Below are 14,121 nucleotides of genomic sequence, written 5' to 3' on the forward strand. Positions count from 1 at the left end.
AACACTTGTAATTTATTGTTTGTTATTTAAAATGACTTCTTTAATATGACCATATCAAACAATTAAAGAAAATCTATTAAAAATAAAATGTTTAAATTTTGTGCTCAATCGGAGAGTAAATTTGGTACTCTTACCACTACAATCACATATATTGTTTTGTGCATCCCTATTATAATGACTTCCCATCACTAGTTCAGCTTTCGACAAGGACTCCAACTGCACTCCACTCCATTAAAAATTTCCATCTCGTGAACTACCGCAAAAATGTTCCAACTTAAGTTTTTATTTCTTTATTTTATAACAAATTTTTAGAAATGTATACACTCTTTTTTATTTGTGGTAGATATTATTTCGCCAGTAGGGTAGGTATCAACCAACTGTTTTTTTTTTTTTTTTTTTTTTGTAGGGATCTCTAAAGCAACCGCTTATAAATTGTATCCAACGGAGTGCATTTTTCATAACTCCGTGTGGACTGCATCGAAGGATGTTGTGAAATCATAACTCCACATGCACAACTTCCAAAATTTGCTGGGTGTTGGCGTTTTGTGCAATTTTAGTAATCAGAATGGTGGAATAATTGGTTCCCTATCGTTTTCAGTAAACAAATGCAACAGCAATATAAGACGAAATTGGAGAAGTTTTGGGATAAAATCAAAATATGAAAATAAAACCATTCCTAACTAAATCTGGGCTTATATTTAGATAAGTTTCTTTACTTTAACGAACATGTCCTCAAAACAATATACCTATAAAGCCAAAAATGCGTTTTTCATGTATAAAAATTATTTTTATTCAGACACAGTTTCAAAAAAGTTAAAATACTTACAAATCCATAGGTTAAACGTCAAATGAAATCCAGATGAGATTTCATTTGACGTTTGAGCTATGGAATTGATAGTTGAAATCGAGTGGATTTCGTAAATGTAAACTTAGCATAACTCAGAAAATGTGTTACAGAATTCCACGGATGCCCTATGTGGTTCAATAGGTCTGTTCGATAACTTCGTAGGTAAAAAGTATTTGCAAGTCTTGCAAGTACTTGCAACTAGTTCTCATTTCTATTGTATAGAACAAGTTTGTTATCGAACAGAATTTTGTAAAAGTTTGTACAAATTTGTACAAACCTTTGTGTTATCGAACAAACCTAATATTTCCCCATCATACAAGGAGGAAATTCGTGTATTTGAACGTAAGTGGATTAGATGTTGTACAAATATGTATAGAACCCCAGAAAGCAATTACCTTAAATACATCTCAAATAAGACTATATGCAACAACGCGAATATAAGCAGAATAGAAAGCATATTGATAGATGTACAAATTGTTCTAATATTCATCTAATAATGGTTCCATTTTACACGGATTTTGAATATATGAAAAATTCCATATTGAATGGATTTGTATCACCAGAATCCTTTGTGTTTCTAGACAGTATGCATCAGAGAATGACTTCGATCACAAAAAATTTCATCACATCGTTCATTTACTTGATTTTTGTTCAGAACGTTGTTGTGTTTGATCTGCATAGAATGACTGTTTTAAAATAGGCTCGAACAAAACGATCAGGTTTGATGAGTTTTATCCGCACACACAAAATGAGCGTTTGTGGTTGTGTGTATTGTTCAGTAACAACCCAGCGAACCAATCGTACCAACATCGTAACGAAATCGGATCAAGTAGATATGTAGATATTAATCTCTCCCACAAAAATCTCGTCAGAGAACACTATGTTAATATGTGACTCACATGTGAAACAAAAACCACACAATGCACACGCTTGGTTTCCTTGAAAATCGAAGGACGAATCCCCGGACAAATCTATAAAGAATATATATATATATATATATATATATACAATAATTTAATAATATTAACATACAGTTCAAATTATACACTTTTTAGTTGCAAACGTATTGAGTATTTTCGTTGGAGGATTTTTTCGGAAAGTAATTTTGGTAGATAGGCTTAGTGAATGAGTCCAGTTAGGAGAAGTACCCGTATAAAGAGGGCTCATCCGAGTAGTTTTGACCAATATAAAGCTCCACAGCATTTACTGGAAAAATATCGCAAACATATGTCAGGTGCGAGAATGGCAACAACAAACCCAAGTGTAGTATCTGGGACGGTTGATCTGTCGGCTACGATTAACACCTCGAATAACAACTTAGGCAGAACCTTTGGCAATACCACGCCTCTAGGTAATACAGCTATGGCTTCCGGTAGTAAGACAACTCCAAGGGCTGAAGGAGTACAGCAGGATATAAACACCTTAGTCCAGGAAGCAGTAGCCAAAGAAATGAGTAGGGTACATGAGGTTATCTCACAAATAAATGAAAATGTGAGGGCTTTAGCTACGGCCCGTCATACAGGTCCAAATGAATTCAGACCACAGAACCAAAATAGTGGTGGTTCCGATGCAAATATACCCACCGGACCACCCCAGACACAAAGAAATACAAGTGATAACACACTGCCCCCTGTGCCACAGGTATTGCCACCAATAATGAATTGGCCAGTGATGGAACGTAGGGGATGTAGAGTGGAAAATTTTGGTTTGAATTTCGATGGCAATCAAAGTAAGCTTTCTGTTGATGACTTTGTTTTTAGAGTGGAACACCTTCAGTGGAGTAACCAATTATCCTGGGCCGAAGTTTTGCGAGACTTTCATTTGTTAGTTTCAGGCGAAGCCCAAGAATGGTATTGGTTACAGTTAAAAGGAGGAAAGATAGATAGTTGGGAAGCATTAAAAAGTGCCCTGTGTAGCAGATATAGAACACAAAACTCATATTTAGAGTCTACTAGGAACCTACTAGATATGAAACAGCAACCTGGAGAGACTGTAGACAGCTTTTTCCATGCTTTTAATATACTGGTTTCGAAATTAGAATACCACATATCTGAGTTTGAGTTAGTTAAAATTGCTAAGAGCAATTTAAAGGAGAATTTGGGAAGATTAGTTTTCCCCATGTTTGTTTCTTCTTTGGAACAATTACGAGTTGCATGTGTAGAGGCCGAAAGATGTTTCCTGAAGAGGGACAATAAATACATGTCTGCCCAACAAAGGCCACTGAGACAGGTAAATGAGGCAACCGTGGACATTCAAAGTTCTAATGACACTGAAGAAGAAGAAGAAATAGCTGCCATTGGGGGTGTGGTAACATGTTGGAACTGTAGACAAACAGGCCATGTTTTCATGGATTGTATGTCGACAGAATGGCATAGGTTCTGCTACCGATGTGGAAAGCCAGACACAATAACACCATGTTGCCAGAATTGTAAGTCGGGAAACGGCAAGAGGAACGTGGTCAAGGCGGGGAACCATCGTCCTATAGAACCCCCTGCCACATCGAACCGACAGCAAAAACAAATGTAGAATCAACTCCAAAATTTAAACATATTCGACATTACCTTCCACTGGCAATAAGAAAACAAAACTATGAGATAATAAAAGAAAGGATTTTTGATGAAAACGTGACGAATCCAAAAGAAACCCCGGGAATTGACGTAGATGACCAGAGGGTTAGTGAGAAGTGTGAGCAAAAACGTCCGTCTAAAAGGATACTAAAAATTAGAAAACAATTCAAGGAGAGAAAACGATTATTCAAAAATGTGGCCGAGACAGTAGGGAAATTTGGAAATGACGGTGATCCAAGGCCGTATGCCGATTTCAAAATAGGAGAAGTGCAGTGCAGAGGTTTACTGGATTCTGGCGCTACTGTCAGCATCCTTGGCAAGGGATGCCGAGAACTGATTGATGAGCTCGGGATCACCATAAAGAAAATGTTTTCAGATGTTCGCACAGCTTCTGGCCAAAAATTTCGAATATTAGGAAAAATCGACATCGATGTCAATTATAAAAACAATGTTCAAAGGATGTCCTTTTATATGTGTCCCGACTTGGACCAACCCGTCTATCTGGGTATTGATTTTTGGCGTACGTTTGGACTGGCCCCTGATGTGTTAGAAGCGAATGAATTGGATTTGGAAAAACTACAAACCCAGTTCGAAAACACCGGACTTGACCACAAGAGGAATATGCATGAGTTGTCCAAGGAACAGGAGAAAAAGTTAAGAAGTGTTGTCGAGAAGTTCCCTTCGTTCGAGAAAAGAGGTCTAGGAAAGACGCACCTTGAGAAACACATAATCAAATTAGTGGAAGAGGCGGTACCGGTAAAGGATAAGCACTATCCGATATCGCCAGCCGTGCAGGAAATAGTTTTTGCGGAGGTAGACAAAATGTTAGAGTTAAACGTCATAGAAGAGAGCGAGAGTGCATGGAGCAACAGAACTACGATTGTGCGTAAACCCGGAAAAACTAGGTTCTGTTTAGACGCTCGGAAATTGAATGCACTGACTATTACAGACGCATATCCGCTCCAGAACATTGAGGGAATTTTAAGCAGAATAGATCAGACAATATATATTAGCAGCGTCGATTTAAAACACGCATTTTGGCAGATCGAGCTGGATGAGGAATCACGTCCATATACTGCCTTCACAGTCCCAGGCAGGCCGCTTTACCAGTTCCGAGTGATGCCATTCGGACTGTGTAACGCGGCCCAACGCCTGTGCCGATTAATGGACAAAGTGATACCAGCTCGACTCAAAGCCAACGTGTTTGTATATTTAGACGACCTGCTGATAATAAATGCTGGCTTTGAATCACATATGGCCACCCTCGAAAAAGTAGCTCAATGTCTCGAAAATGCAAACCTGACAATAGGCATAAAGAAAAGTATGTTCTGCTTCAAGGAGTTGCGATATTTGGGTTTCATCATCGGTGGAGGGGTCCTTAAGACAGATCCTGAGAAAGTTGCAGCGATTCAAAAGATCAAGATTCCGAAATCGATGAGGGAAGTTCGAAGCTTCTTAGGAACCGCGGGCTGGTACCGCAAGTTTATAAAAAACTTTGCCAGTAAATCCGCAGCCTTGACCGACACCCTAAAGAAAACTGAAAAGTTCAAAATGACACCCGCCGCCATAGAATCCTTTGAAGACTTGAAGCAAGACTTGACAACTGCTCCGGTACAAAAACCCCGATTTTTCTAAAGCTTTCTTTATTCAATGTGACGCCTCAGAGGTGGGTATAGGCGCAGCATTATTTCAAAAGGGAGAAAAGGGGGAGGAGAACCCTATAGCTTTTTATTCACAAAAGCTTAATAAATGTCAGAAAAACTATAGTGTCACCGAAAAGGAGTGCCTTATATAACTGACCACGCTAGTCTGAAGTGGTTAATGAGCCTCAAAGATTTGAGTGGAAGACTGGCTCGCTGGTCCCTTCAATTACAAGCGTATAAATTTGAGATCGAGCACCGCAAGGGAAAAGATAATGTGGTCGCGGATATGCTCTCTCGGGCAGCTGCAATTGAAGAAGTGGTAGCCACCGATGAGATTTTTGACTTTGAAACTGCGGAATTTGAGTCCAAGGTGTATAAGGAACTGATAGATGTCGTCGAAAAGAATAAGGAGAAGTTACCAGACATCCAAGTCAAAAACGACTGGTTTACAAGCGAACTAGATTCGATAATGATCCACTGCAAGAGGATACCCAATGGAAATTGTGGGTTCGGGGGCACTGACACATTTACTAATTCAAAAAGCCCACGAGGATAAAACTTCAGCTCATGGCGGAATTGCCAAAACGCTTCACCGATTGAAGAGGCTGTATTACTGGCCAAAAATGATCTCTCAAATTCGACAATATGTTTCAAAATGCCGATAGGACATATGAACAAGTTCCATTATATCTGCTATGATCAATACATTGGCTATGCGCAATCAATTCCCCAAAACATCCTGCGGTATTCCTAAAGAACAGGGTACACAAATACCAAAAGAGTAGAACGGTCGAGGAGTAATCATAGCCGCACAATGAATTTCAATATATTTTGACGTTAGGAACCCTTTTTAGAAGGATTGTCCACATCAATCAAAGAGTTTATAGGTCGATTTTGACCTAGTCGGGGCAGGCCGACTATACATTTCAATTAGAAACTTTACAATAACATACCTTGGTTTCTTCCTAATTGCCCGGCTTGAGACGTCCAGGGTGTGGGAATTCCCCACGTTAAGGCAAAATACATCCGGTCAGTTCCGCACACCGCTGCTCCCCATGGAGTCCTGGTAGCATCGGAGTTTTGTTGCGGGAACTGCAATAGGCAGGGTTTCAAAACGTTTTCCGTGTCAGTTGTATACCAAGGGGATGGGACATCCAAACAATGACGTCACACTGCGACATGGAGACAGCTTTCCATCAGCAGGAATCTGGGGGTGTCCAAGATGTAGTTGTTTCATCACCGTGGCATTGTGTCTTGTTTTGTAAATTTTTTGGTAGTGAGGGAACCACATCAGGCGGATTTGTCCCGACTTGCTAAATGCCCTTCGTAACAAGATTATGCGGAGACGATGTGCAAAAGACTCAATGAATTGTTGTTTCGGCACTGACCTGGTAAGGATATGGCTGCAATCGAAGGCTACTAGTTTCAAGCAGCAGGAAATGAGTAGATGCGGGCGATAGCTATTTTCTTTCTTTTGTTTATGTCCCAATTCAAAGAACGGCAAAATGTAGAATGAGTGCGGTGCATATAAAAGGGATTGATTTGCCTGGTTGTCATCGACTGATGATTAAATTCCATATCCGATTTAAAGGAACATTACAAATTATCAATTTTCTTTTGTTTATTCGGGTTAGTTATTGCATTTTTGTGTTTATTTCAGCTCGAGTCCATATTTTGTTGTAATTCAATTGTTTGAATAACAACAAAATATTTTAAAGTGGATATGAAATTGATTAGTTGCGGACGAAGGGTAGGGAATACTATAGTATTGCATTTTGTATAATTTTATAAAACTCCTGAATGAACGTTGTCATGTGTTTATGTTTTTTGAGTAAATGAAATCGTTCGTCAGTGACGAAATGAGAGTAACCAACACAAAGTAGTCATAAAATTTGCAATCTTCTCGTAGCGGAACGAATGAAATGAAACAAAAATGGTATGTGATTTGCAATAGATTAAAGAAGGCACGAAAAACGCAAAGATGGCAATACCTTGTAGTAAAGGGTGTACCAAAAGGAAAGGAAAAATTCATTCATAAATATGTAACCGCCATGATTATTGAACATAGCGTTTTTATATTGAGTTTTGCGCTAATAAGATGTTTAGGCACATACACTCAAGAGAAGATTTTAGAAAAATGGCTGTTTTATTGGAAGGGTTTATGGTGGTATAAAAGGAAGGAAAAATTAACCAAACTTAAAATTTGTGAAAAGGTTAGTTTCAAAGTGCTGACGTGTGTTACCAGAACGAAACTCGGCCGAGTAATAGAATAAAGCGAATTAAGCAATTTTATTTAAATTTTAAATAAGATAATATTACGGAGTGTTTAAGGGATCACCAGCCTTGCTTGTAGATGTGTGGATGTGTATGCTGCAAATAAAAGAAAAACAGAAGATCTTTATAATTATTTCTGTTGGGTTTTGGTAAAGCACAAAGAGTCTCCATCACCAAGACGAAACTGTCGGATCGGTCAATTGCAGTCGATTTAGATCTTCCACCAAAAGAAAAGCGCAAAGGCTGTGAAACGGATACAGAACCACTCTCGTCGATCGAGGAGGTAGCATCCAAGGTACTGTAACTACTTTTTATTGTTATTCTTGCCGTAGAGCGGCTCCCGAAGGTAACATCGGTTTACCAATAAGACGGATTCCCCAGTGTGTACTTAGGGTGGAAACCGTGTGAGGTTATATTTAACAACATACGTAGAAAACATCCTCCTAGCCTCGTGTAATTTGCTGTGAGCCTCCTGTAAAAGGAAAGGATACAAACATTTATAAATATATTGCCACGCAGGATAAAGAGCTGCTAAAATCTTATATTAAATATCATAATTATATATTAATTACAACAGAGAAAAAAAGGAAGAAAGGAAAAGAGTAAGATAGGTTAAGATTTTATTTTTTTTTGTGTAATTTTTGTTTTAGAATATAGTTTCTCATTAAGAAAATTCACTTTTGTTAGATAGGATATACAAAGTTATTAGTCAGTTCAAGAGTAGTTTTGGAACTTTAAGAACCCACCTAAGCGAGCTCCTTTAGGTAGGACGAGTGAAAGGATTGTTGCCAGGAAATGGGCAAGATGTATATAACTTTGTAGGTCCTAGATTTTTTTGTGTTTATGTATATTGTTGTGATTAATTGATAAGGATTATGTCGTGTCGAAGGATTAATATCAGAGTAAATTAACAGTTTAATATATCTATCATTAACATGAAGTGCTAGGCGTTTTAAAATACGGGGATGAGTCAACGAAGGTAAATCAAGCACGGTAAGTGTGTGTGTGGATTCGGGGCTTAAGTAAATGAATGCGGATGATAAAGCCAGGGATGGGCGGGCTAGTGTGAGACATTATCATCAAGTCTCTGGTGTGGGAAGAGGTCTTTTGTGTTTATGGTTTGGAAAGTAGTACCTACCTTTTTTGTGTTCGGTATCTGGACTGGTATGGAGCGGGTTGGGACTCACTCTGAGAGTTCCTAAGCAGCCGGAGAGCTTGTCCCAGTGCCAAAAGGATGCCCGTAACATTGAAGCAATCAAATATAAGTTCGTAGACAGAACAATGAAGCGAGCCACTCGATCGTGAACATCCAACTTCATTCAATTCTAAGCTCTGTTCCTTTACGTTCAAGAATCTTCAAGTTTTACTACTTTTTACTCGAAAGGCGTTCCTTTACTTCAGACACAACACAATTCATATGGGAGCAGTTTACAACTTTTACTACTATTGCCGGTTTTACCATTTTCAGAAGTAAAGGAACAGACCACTAGTTAGATCACAAAATTTTTTTGATTGTGTTAGCGACTCGATTAAACATTTTACAGTCGATTGTTTGATTGAGTTGAATAGTTTTTTTTTTTGTTATGAGTGTTCGATCATACACAATCACACTCAAAGCCAGTCTCTGGTATGCATTCAGAACAGAGATGATGGAGTACCTTTACTCTATCATGTATGTATATAGATGAGCCACAGATAAATCGATCGACTACTTAAGAATTTATAATAATAACACCAGATTCGATATTAGCATCCCAGACAGAGATAAAAATCGGGCTGACCCTAACAAACTCATAAAATATTGGTGGCATACATAACACTTACTTAATTTTTATTTCCCTGACAATTCCTTTTTATTAAAAACAAAGATAATGGTGGGTGCCAACGTGGTGCAATGGTATGCACGCCCGCCTTGCACGTAGAAGGTCGGGGGTTCGATTCCCCGGCCAGGCAACATCAAACATTTTTCAACGGTGGCAAAATACCCCTCAGTAATGTTGGCGACATTTCCTGAGTATTTCAGCCTTGAAAAACTTCTCCAAAAGTGGTGTCTTAAGACACCCCGTTCGGACTCGGCGATAAACAGTAGGTCCCATATTATTGAGCTAAATATGAATCGGGGTGCACTAATTGATATGAGGGAAGTCTCGCTTGTCCCGTATGGGATGTTGTGGAACAATGTTTTTTTTTTTAATGGTGTAATTTTCTTTTGTCAACTTATTCAGAATATAAGGTTATACTAGAGCACCTACATTTAGGTTTTTGTATATTTGTAAATATAATTATAAAAACTATTGTTTATTGTAGTATGCACTGAATCTTTTTCAGTAGTTTTGCCATGGATTCCTACAGAAAGAATAGTGTTTCTGGCGTAATTTTGGCATGCTCGTAATTAGTGTCCCTTTGTAGGCAATTTCGCTAAAAATTTCTAGTTTTTTGAAGATATTTTCCAAAAAAAACAACTATGTGTATATATTGCTACGAATGTAACTGATAGGTTTAAGTTAATTTAGTTTAATTTCCGTTAATTTAAAAATTTGAATTGTAACGTAAAGTTTTATTACGCAGTTACTTTATTTAAGCAACAGCAACTACCATGTAGAATTCTCTTCATCATTCTAGTTGTTACTTTACCTTTCATTAATGTGCTTTTGTTTATTTTGTCTTAATCATGTAATTATCGTTTAGTTTGTTACTCCTTTATTTCTTGCATTTGTTTGTTGTTGTAATTACGTCATTTGTCCATTTGTGCTGATCTTCGCTCATGTATGTGAGTCTGGTTGTTCACTTATGGATACTTTACGCGATATGTTTTTTACATATGAGTTGTCACTTTGCATATACATTTTCTATGGGAGAAGTGACAACTCATATGCAAAAAACATATCGTGTAAAGTACCCATTAGTGCGAATGTGCGTCTGTGTGTTCGATGCACAGATTCGAGGTGTTGCCAGACGTGTTCTAGAGGATTCTTGAACGAGGGAATTTTTAGATAAATTCAGGTGGAACAAGCAACGGCGAGTTAGTTGTGTTTAAAGCGTTGAACTGAACAGATCGGTTAAAGAAGAGCTGCGTGCTAACTAGAGACGAGCTGCGTGCTTAGTAATTAAAGTCGGTTCCGAATAAGTGTAATAAAGTAAATAAATGCTCTGTTCCAGAACCTGCAAGAAGCTACTATTTTTTACTACGATAACATTTTTTCCTTTATGTTATCGGAAAAAATAGTATAAATTAGTAGATTCTTGCAGTTCTGGAACAAACCAAAAGCATTGAAGAAACGTAATCTAAAAGGAACCCTGTTTTATTTGGTACAAATCGTACTGGGGAATAAAACAACGTCTACACGGAGATTAGTTAAATCTAATTCCGTAACAATATTATGTATACACAAAGTGACAACACATTACGTATTAAAAAAAAACATATCGTGTAGAATAGCCATTAGGATATGTCCAGAGTACGTGCAAACAATCTAATTATAGTTGTGTCTTTTTACTTTTTCAGTATTAATTATTCAGTAACTTCTTTTCAGAGAGCAAGAGAGATTTTACTCTTTGATACGAAAATAGAGAAAAAAGTAAAAAGACAGCATTTAGTAAACTTTAGCAAGATAACAGTTGATAAGCAAAACAAAAACATTGGCGCCAATGCATGAACGAAAAAATAACTCCAAAGCAATGAAAAAGTTCTTCATTTTTAAGCAAAATAAATAGAAAATAATTAATATATTAATAAAATAATCAATAAATAAACCTGAGTCGTAATATTTGTAGTATTTTTCCACAAAAAATTAGATAAACATTGAGCAGCTGACCATTTGCAGATGATTAAGAAACAGCTGATCGAACTTGCTAAAGGTTGCTGTGAAAAATTCTTTCAGCAACTTTTAGCAATTTCTCAGCAAACAACTGTCAAACTTGTTCTCTCACTTCGCTCTCTTTTACTGAACTTTTGTGTAAAAAGACAGCATTTAGTAACATTTCGCAATAATTATTACAAAATATCACGTAAAAAGACATACCTTATATATGTCCCAATTTACATTAGGCGAGTTTACTTGCGGCAATTGTCGGTTTGTTGGTGAGAGAGGGTGTTGAGAGGCAAAGGGTTACCATATACCTCACCTCTCTCTCCATCAACCTAACAATTGCCGCAAGTAAACTCGCCTAATGTAAATTGGGACTATGAAAAGTCCTGTTTTAGCCAGGCTTGCCCTATATTATACTAGTCATTAACGGCGTTGCCCCGACAGAGGTAAAAATCAGGACATAGAACAACATTTTTGCACTTTTCTTTGAAAATAGTTTTTTGAAATATTGTTAACAATGTCTCTTGCATAACAGACCATCGCTACATACAAAAAAATTCTTGTTAAAAATATTTCATATCTTCGAAAATTAAATTATAGTACGTTTACATATAACCGGTTTTAATAGAGCCACTGCGTTTCAAATATCAATTCCATTGCGTATACATAAAATAAATCCTCATAAAGAAGGTTAATCCATCAAAAATCTATGATATAAACAGGCTATTACTTTATCGTACCAGATTTATTGCTTAGTCCCGGTCCACACTAGCGTGAATTTAATTAAAAATTTTCATGAAATTAGGCGTTCTTAGGTCGAGTTCCCCACTACAGCAATTTCATGATATACCCTACTATGGAAATCGATCTAGAAACGCCTAATTTCATGAAACATTTTAATGAGACTAGAGTTGTATAGTTCATGAACGATCTAGTTCAATTAAACGATTCAATAAAACGATTCAGCGTATGAACTAGATCAGTCGATATAGTTCATTATAGTTCAATAGCTCACTGAGCACAGACCGAAATATTCACAAAGAACGATCAACGAACGATTCACAATCTAGTTCAGCATGTCATTCACATATGAATAAAGTGACGCCGTTTTCTATAATATAATTTGTACAAACACACAACATAAGTTTTTTTGCCAGCCACTTAAATGAAATTCTAATTACAATTTTTTCCGAAGGACAACTTAATACGAACTTATGGGTACTTTACACGATATGTTTTTTACATATGGGTTGTCACTTTGTATACACAATTGCTCTGTTCCAGAACCTGCAAGAAGCTACTATTTTTTACTACGATAACATTTTTTCCTTTATGTTATCGGAAAAAATAGTAAAAATTAGTAGATTCTTGCACTTCTGGGACAGACCAAAAATGTATATGCTAAGTGACAGGACATATGTGAAATAATATATCGTGTAAAGTACCCATTAATCTTTCTTTATGAATCGAATAAAATTATCTAATAGTACGTTTATATATAACCGGATTTAAAAAACCCACTGTGTTTTAAATGTCAATTCCATTACATATACGTCAAACAAATCCTCATAAAGAAGGTTAACCCTACAAAAGGCTATAATATAAACATGACCTAATATTTTTGCAGTTTAATTATACTACTCGAATGTTTGTTCCTATGTGTATGTGTGTGTGTTTTCATCAAGCGAATGATACGAGCCCGTGAACGATTCTGATCCGAATGATTGAACTGGATAGTGAACTATGAATTAGATTACTGAACTAGTTCAGTTAAAAGAGCTGAGCTATTGAACCAGATCTTTCAAATGAACTAGATTGTACAACTCTAGTACAGACTTCATGGTAGAACAAATCAGTAGTGCGATTCTGTAACTCTCTACCGATGGAATTAACGACAAATGTCGATAGTTAACGATATTTGTCGGTAAGTGCTATTCTGTATACAAATTTTACCGATTTTTATGTCGGTACTTATCGAAAATCATCGGTCAGTTACCGACGAAAAAAAAGGAGTCGTTAAGTCTACCGATATAAAAGAGTTTTCATATTTTAAACAAAAAAATCAATGAAAATCAATTTTTTAAGAAATGATTTTGGAATATACTTCATGGCAAATAAAAAGATAAGCTGAGACACAATTCCTTACGCGTAAAAAATAAAATTCTGCGACGTATGGAGGATCCTTTCAATCTTAACAATAGGAAGCTTATGACAAATTGGAAATGGATACATTTTATAAAATAGTGGATGAAATTGGGGGTCATTTGGAAACCTTCAGAATTGCGGGAAAAATCTCTGAGAAAATAACTATTTTCAGTACCAACAAAAGATTTTGAAGGATAACAGTAACAGTTGCTACCCATATAAAAATGTATTGGTGGTTTCGATTAGCATCAACATTGAAAGAAAGAAGAATATCACCATGGTCGTTATATTCCCTGATAATACGTAATTCTGAAATAACAGATCAATATACACAATTTTAATATTCCTGTTCAAAATATACATATTAAATGTTAGGATTTTAAATCATCCGTTTCAAACAATTCAACCATATTCGAATATTATGCCTGATTTAGACTATGCTGGATTTAGCAAATCCAGTGGATTTAAGTTGTCATTTTCATACAACATATGTCAAATAAAGCCAGATAATTGCTAAATCCAGCGTAGTCTAAATGAACTTTTACATTAGAACTGGTCGGGTTATGACAATTTATACGTATATCCAATGGATTTGACAATTAAAATCCACCGGAATAAATAAAAAATAAAGTAAATATAGTTATATGTATGTAAACGTATTTTAATTAAGATTTTTAATATTTAATAAACCCACTGGGTTTCAAATGTCAATTCCATGGCTTATATTTCAAATAGAGATATAATATAGAGAAGGTAAACCCTGCAAAAGGCTTTAATATTTTATATACAATAGTGATTTAAATAATTTCATTAGAAATTTGAATTATGTTAACTTT

The 14,121-nt window shown here is 36.3% G+C and overlaps 2 protein-coding genes across 11 annotated transcripts in view; one reads left to right on the forward strand and one right to left on the reverse strand.

The window, feature by feature from the left end:
• The window catches only part of LOC141394459 (facilitated trehalose transporter Tret1-like), a 54,691-nt gene extending 47,759 nt beyond the window's left edge, over nt 1-6,932 (reverse strand). For 4 of the 10 annotated variants that reach the window (XM_073968841.1, XM_073968834.1, XM_073968839.1 and 1 more), the window contains exon 1: nt 6,011-6,898. The gene's annotated coding sequence lies outside the window, so the exon portion shown is untranslated. Of the gene's footprint in view, nt 1-6,010 lie in introns of all 10 variants that reach the window. The other 6 variants (XM_073968836.1, XM_073968842.1, XM_073968837.1 and 3 more) reach the window with 3 other exon arrangements.
• A 554-nt stretch (nt 6,933-7,486) lies between these two features.
• The window catches only part of Myo31DF (Unconventional myosin ID), a 69,451-nt gene continuing 62,816 nt past the window's right edge, over nt 7,487-14,121 (forward strand). The window contains exon 1 of the mRNA XM_073968856.1: nt 7,487-7,626. The gene's annotated coding sequence lies outside the window, so the exon portion shown is untranslated. The remainder of the gene's footprint in view (nt 7,627-14,121) is intronic.

Source organism: Musca autumnalis, unplaced genomic scaffold (assembly GCF_047663935.1).
Source record: "Musca autumnalis isolate F117 unplaced genomic scaffold, ASM4766393v1 scaffold_2, whole genome shotgun sequence".
In the NCBI taxonomy this organism is placed as follows: Eukaryota; Metazoa; Arthropoda; class Insecta; order Diptera; family Muscidae; genus Musca; species Musca autumnalis.